This window comes from Seriola lalandi, unplaced genomic scaffold (genome assembly GCF_002814215.2).
Source record: "Seriola lalandi dorsalis isolate HSWRI2012SDOR001 ecotype SW California unplaced genomic scaffold, Sedor1 jcf7180002054883, whole genome shotgun sequence".
In the NCBI taxonomy this organism is placed as follows: Eukaryota; Metazoa; Chordata; class Actinopteri; order Carangiformes; family Carangidae; genus Seriola; species Seriola lalandi.
Window position 1 is genome coordinate 63,908 of NW_019525658.1, and position 7,505 is coordinate 71,412.

General features: G+C 39.6%; 1 protein-coding gene across 2 annotated transcripts in view; it reads right to left on the reverse strand.

Moving 5' to 3' along the window:
- Positions 1-7,505, reverse strand: part of LOC111648006 (multiple epidermal growth factor-like domains protein 9) — a 59,840-nt gene that overhangs the window by 51,040 nt on the left and 1,295 nt on the right. The gene's annotated exons all lie outside the window — the stretch shown is intronic.

The following is a 7,505-nucleotide window of genomic DNA, read 5'->3' on the forward strand; positions in this document are numbered from 1 at the left end:
AAGAAGAGAAAGACAACAGATGAAGAAGACGCTAGTCAGGTAGCATCATAAGCCTTTTACTGACTCGTAAATGCTGATGGTTAGGTAAAAAATAGTATTTTAATGTTCACACTTGTAATCAGATGTGATGTGAGTGTAAATTATATAACGCTGTTAGCGTTACTCACACTTTTAATGTAATCTTGTTAGACAAGTAACATTAGACAGGGAGGAGTTGTTAAACAAAGTGGAGGAGAGCAGAGCAGAGAGCTGGGTGAAGGTGCAGGAGAGAGAGATGAGCCTGGGTGCAAACTTTGCCTCTGACAACTTTAGAGTCATCTGGTCAACGCCAGTCTCCTCTAAAGTTATCCAACCAAAGTGAAGAGCATTAGAGTTTATTTCGCATCAACCCACAAGAGACACCAACAGATAACACCTCTGAACGACCGCCTGCAGAGAAGCCGAGCAGGAATCAAGAGAGCCCGAGACAGAAAGTTTCCTGGCAAACCAGAGCTGAACCGCTGAGACACCGGCAGAATCCCTCATCGTGATAACGGGACACGGCCTCCAAGAGAATCCACCTAGATCCCGCGTCTCCAGGGTTACCACGGCAACCACAGCCACCTGGGTTCCAGCCGAAGATCTCCAGCTACAGCGCAACTCACAGTAGGCCGGTCTTAACACTCTGCTCATGACTGGGTTGATGTCGAAATATAGCAATATTTAATCATCAAACCTAATTCGTAGATGTAGTGTCATTAGCTGTATAGCCACAGTGTATAGCCATAACATATTCTCTCCCGCCATTGCCAACTCATCACACTGCTCATTTCATTATTATTTTCATCTTTATGATTATTACACCTTGCATTTACTCTGTACATAGTAGTTTAGTTAAATAAACTCCTTTATTTACACCCAGTTGTTGTCCTGTTGTATTCTTTTGACAGAGAGACTGGAGATCCATTGAATCGAGAAGTCATGGCTTCCGATATGAGATTGATAAATTTGGCAATGAAGTAATTCATTGTTGTCCTCCTAGAGGACTGGTGCCCCATTTCAATGAGAGTAAATCCTAAAATATGGCTTAACGCTACACTGACAATAACGGATCTAGAGATAAATATTAGAGTTTATGCTTTTCTGAGATGTCTTTTGTACTTACCAATTTTAATAACATTAATTCACCAAAGTGACCTGTTAGATTCATAATCACGCATATGGTAAATTTTGAAAACACAGTAGGTTTATTTTCTTAAAAACCCTTTCAATGGCAATAACAAAGTTATGAATTAAACTAATCTACATGAGCTGTTATATACTGACAACTGCTTCAAAATCTTAACTGTTAATTTTCAGTTCACACTAATGAGTGTAACGTACATATGTCTATGAGGTAACAGCAGCACACTATTAATCATCTCGTTTTGATCCAGGTTGCACTTCTGGTTGGTCCATTCTAGCCGTTTCCTACTGAACACCGTCTTGATGTTGTTCACCTGTGAAGTAGATGACTGTTACTAATTCCAAGTTAATATTAATAAATTCTGTTTTTAAAAATGTAATGATTATCGTCTATCAACAACAGCAGAAATTAGGTAAAAGGCAAGAAACTGAACCTGTGAATACTGAGGACAGAGAACAATAAATAAAACAAATGTCTAAACAGCTCGTCTGTCTTCTCATCACAGCCCATTTCAGAACTAAGGATGTCCATGCAGTTTCCTTCGTCCATACACGAGTCCCTCATTCTGTAGGCACCAGTCATTCAGTTTTCTGTGTGGATACCTTTGAATGACAGTAAAAAACAAACACTTTAGTTAAGACATGGTAGATCACAGTTAATCACATACTTTTACCAGCACTTAGGATAGGTGCATGAATGTCTGCTTCAGTTGAACACTGCTGTGTATGAATTTACAGTATTAAATGACAAACCCTGACATGTTCTTCTATACATTGTGTATTGTACTCGATACAATACGAAACCAGTGAGATGAGGAGACAGAAAATAGGTTGAGATAAACCTGAATATTTTTCTGCTTGTAGGAAAATTCTATCGGTGACTGATTCTTTCTAATAACACTCAATAACATACTGAGTTAATTGTTAAACTATATTCATTCCTGCCCTTGTCATGTTTGGGAGCAGGTACAGTTAGCATTGCGAACACTAAGTTATCAGCTAGCTAACGAGGTTAGTACAGAGCATCCATAATTCACATTAACTCTAATATTAATTTGGATGTTAACTGTCTCCCGTTCTCCGGTCCGAACATGTAGGAAAAAACACACTAGCTTTTAGGGAGCATCATACACATTAAAATGTAGGACGTTCAGAAATAAACATTTACTTACCGAAAAACAAAACTGTATATCAGCATCCTTCCAGTCTGTTAGTGCCGAAGAACGGGCCATAATTCCAGTGAACAGAAAAATCATTAAAACTAAATAGCTAAGAGCAAAACTGTCAGTGAAAAATTCCTCCTCCCCTGACAAATATGGAGAACATAACGGAAATTTAACACAACTGATTCTAAACAGCGTGCATACGACACAAGATCTCCTCCAGTGACTGATCCTCCGGTTTCCGACCCCCCGGCCTGACTCGTCAGCTTATAAATCGCACACCAAAAATACCTATTTTAAGGGCTAAAATCGAATTAATTTGAGAATTATTTTCAGATGGACCACAAGAACACTGAACAAGAGGTGTGAATGAGCGAGGACATAGCAATGAGTTGTGGAAACAATTTATTGACTGAGTATTTCATTAGAGAAGCTGGTGTTTTTTGAATGGGTGTGTATTGGAGTCAGTTTTTTGGAGCCAGTCCCTAGCAACCTTCAGTGGTGTTGCACTTTAAGTCACTTCTGCATTGGCTTCACTTCTCAGCCCCGCAGCATATGCCCATTTCTATATACAGTCTATGGTGTTTCCCTCCTCCCCCTGGTGGCCACAGTCACTAGTAGTTGCCAGTGTCTCAGCAGGTATTACCGGGCAGAAATGGGCAAAGCTGATTCTGATAGGCTAATAGCTCATTACTTCTTAGCCTTTTAACTCATGTTTGAGAGCAACTCTAAGGTAAATCAACATGGTGTACTTACGTGTGCTTGATGTGGCGTTCTTTGCGTGTGTACATGTCTCTCTATAATTGTGAGGACAATTTTCATCAAAAATCATTATTGTGAGTTCATTTTGGCCCTCCTGACAACTTGAAAGGGCTGTTTGGAGGTTAAGCTTAAGCAGTTCCTAACACCACGCACAGACACACATTCATTGAAAGACACACAAACACCATCACCACTATATGGATGTTAACTGGATGTGTCTCAACCTGGTAACACAAGCTTTTTGGAGGCTCTATGGTAGACAGCTCCACTGCCACACACAACAATACACACACGCACATTGACAGACACACACAAACACCATCTTACTTTTTTGATATTCACCTTCAAAATAAGAGTTTCAACCAGGTAAAAAGAACTTACTGGAGGTTCTGTTGGGCAGCTCTACAGCTACACTCAAAAACACACACACTGTGTGTGTGTGTGTGTGTGTGTGTGTGTGTGTGTATATATATATAGACAAAACACAAACACAATTTTGATTAACCTTCAAAATAAGTGTCTCAACATGGTAAGAGCAAATTATTGGCTCTGTTGTACAAAACCTTATGCAATTTATACCGCCAAACACAGAAGCACAGACACTTTCAAAATAAGAGTCTCAAAAAGGTAAGAGGTAAGATATTAGATAAAAGTTCAATCTCAGAAGCTATCTTCTATATGGGCGTAGAGTGGTATAGCTTTATTGCGGATCAACTTCTATTAGGGCATGTACATGTGTCTATACATGCCATTGTTGTGTGGACAAACTTGTGTTTGAAACCATCAGTGTGAGGTTATTTTGGCCCGTTGTAACAGCTTCAAAGGGCTTTTTGAGGGACACCTGGAGCAACTGAGGTCAGTGTAGGATAAGTCTCTACAAAATGAAAGAAACTGAAAATAACATCCTTTGTACAAATTGAAACATAAAAAGTGAAATACACGCACCAAGCAGCAGGCACATAAAAAATTTCTCCAGGAATTTTCTAGTTATATCATTATCCATCAATAAAACATTAATCTAACAGACTGTAGGCTGCAGCTGTGACATCACTTTCTTTTTCAGGGCTAACGTAACCGTAGCAACAAATAGTAACACTGGGAGCGATCCATTACGATCAGCCCTCCACATCACTCAAATAACGCCTCCTTGTCCTCCTCTGGAAGCTAATGGAGCAAGAGCTGCTCTCACACTTTCAGGTTTCTCCACCAAACCAGGAAGTGGAAACATGCCTCCTTTAAACCCTCCTCTGTCATGTATCAACAGTGTTCATTGTAATTTTCAGAGGCATGACAGAGGTGTGTTCAGACTGATGCCAGAAAGCAGAGGATGTAATGACAGGCATGAGGATGACCCTGTGGAGCAAAGAGAGCTGATCTATTATTCATGCGATCTCAGGTTAGGTGTGGCATCTCTGAGCTCATAGCCAGACAAAGATAACAGATCTGATCAACTGAACACAACACACACACACACACACACACACCTCATCTCCAACACTGTCACAGAGCCTGAGAACAGGGCTGTAAACTATCAGTTATTTTCACTGTCTATTAATTGTTTGGGTTCATGTAAGAAAAAGTGGCTGAAGCACCAGGTGATATTTAATGTGACAGAGTGAGAAACCCAACCACTTTCACCATCACATGAGACAGAGAAGCTGAAGACAATGAATGTTTAACAACACAAAACAACTTTGGTGATTAATCAATTATCAGAAAAGTTGCAGATTCAAATCATATCAGATCTAAATCATTGTAAAAGAGCAAGAAGCCGCATCACGATACGCTCGGCAACAGTCGCCAAGTACCTGAAGTCCTTTATGGAAGGTTTATTAAAGATCCATACAGTCTAAAGATTGATGTCCATGTGTTGTTTGATAATAATTGATTCATAAATTTCCCCTAGGTGATAAATAAAGTACCTATTTATCTGTAAAGCAGGTCTAGGTTCTATATTAATACCGTGAAAGTAACAAAGCACTCAGTCCACAGAGGAATGTCCTCAGCCTGTATTCAGAAACTGAGCCTTAAAACCAGACGTCAGGACTTCTTCAACTTTGTGATGTCACAACAAGCAGTCACCAAGCCCCGATGATGATTGACAGTGACAGTTGCAGCTGTGAGTAAAACTCTGAAGGAAACTCTGGGCTTGTTGGCCGAATGTCAGAGCTAGCACAATAAGCCAATGCTGCTAATCATCATCAAGTGATTAAGATTTAAGGTTTAAGTGAGATTATTAATGAGACTCAAACTGGATTCATGAACCAGCAAGTCAGAATTATCCTGGACCTAAACACTTGTGTCTCAGAATAAGTAGCTGTCATTCTTTTCCCCTGCGAGTCTCACACTGCACACATCAGTGTGTCCCACCTGTAGAGCTGCTGTTAGTACACACTACATAGCATCAGAGAACAGACACCAGCTGAGTGACAACACAGTCCTGTTTCTTCAAACACTGATCCCATATAGAGAGCATTTCATGATACAAACCTTTTCTCATTTAAATCTAAATAAAAAGAAATGTGACATTTTCAGCCTTAATGGATCGAATCAAAGGGCTGTTTAGAAAGTATAAAACATTCAACATTTTTATCAAGTGAACAACCTATCAATAACACTAACTTTATTTTGAAAAGTAAATGTAAAACCTGAAACAGGAAGTCTTCAGTGAAGGTCAGAAAATACTGGACTTGATGGATCTGAATTTTACCATTAAATTAAAGCAGATGAAAGGGGTCCTGAGAGAATCACTGTGGACATTCACACCACTAAATATGTCTAAGACAATGTGTCATGCTATCAAGTGATTGTGATGCAACAGCCACAGAAATGGTCTGAATCATTCTCATCCTGATCAGACCCTCAGTGACCCATCGTGCTCTGTGGACAGAGACATGGTCCAACTTTGTTCCCTCTCTTGTTAATTGGGTTTTTCTTTTGTCTGGAGCCAGTTCAAATATTCTTCAATTCTCAGCTATGAAGAAAAAAGTTTCATATAAAGAAAATCAAGTGGATGTTAATGGAGGATTATTAGGACTATTGACAACACCATCACTCTGTCAATGGAGTACATTTTAACAGTCAGAATAAATAATGAATGACTTTAATGTAAACACAAAACTCATTACACTGATGTGTGGCTTCTTTGTATTTACAAATAACAAAAGAAAGACAACAGAAGATGTTCACAACAGTCATCTTTCAAACTCTTACATCAGATTTACTAACCTCAGTAACAAATGTGAATAAGAGGATTAAGAAGACATCTTCAGTTGTTGTTTTCATCATTGAATTCCAAAAAATACAAACTGTAAAATCAACTGAAAAATATGTCTATACTTTGTTTTGTTTATGTATTTATGCTTCCTTTTCTATATATATATATATATATATATATATATATACACACACACACATACATATATATATATATATACACACACACACACACACACACACACACATACATACATACCAACATATATAGATTATTTTATATGCACAGAATGAATATGCAGTACTCTATAATTAGAAGTAATACAATGTTCTTTAAATAAAGTTTTTAAATAACTGACGGTCAATGAGAAAAGTCGTGGCCTACCCCCGTCACTCATGACCAGTCCAGGGTTACATCTTTAACGCACCGCTCGATGGATGTTTAAACTTAGTATGTCTATGTGATCGGAAAAAACAGAACCCGGTTCCTGCTTCTGTCGTCAAAGTATGCAGAGACACAGCGATACTACAATCAGCTGTTTACAACCATCATTGTCTTTCCTAATCCTCCACTCAGATTAATGTATAACAGGGGGTTGGACACAGTGTGGAGGAAAAGGGTCAATACAAAGAACATGACCGGACTGGACCCTGATGAGAGGGGCCAGATCAGTCAGAACAGGAAGTAAAACAGACTGGGTTCAGGTTCTGGTTCAGGGATCAATAAGGAGGTTTTTAATAGACAAACAACATGTGAGGCCATTTCTTCATGCTCTTTAACAGGATGAATGTACTAACACACACACACACACACACACACACACACACACACACACACACACACACACACACTAAAGAACCATTTTGGACAGGAGCCTGAGCTTCTGGCTGGAGAACAGCACATCCACATGGATGCTGGCTCAGTGAGGTGTGAGGGGAGGGGCTCCGCTGTCATGGCTCATTCATGGCTCAGCCTGGCCATCTTGGTTGGACGGCCTTGTTCAGTTGATGCAATGCTAACAACAACAACAGAGAGGCCGGAGCTGCTGTTTAAGCAGCTGCTTTGCATTTTCCTGCCAACAATCACACACAGTCTGGTCTGAGCCCCCAGCATCGTGGATCTGAGTGGATCCAGACTGGATTAAGGAGAAATTCACTGAACAACAACAGGATCAACCTTCACCCTCACACCCCCCTTCT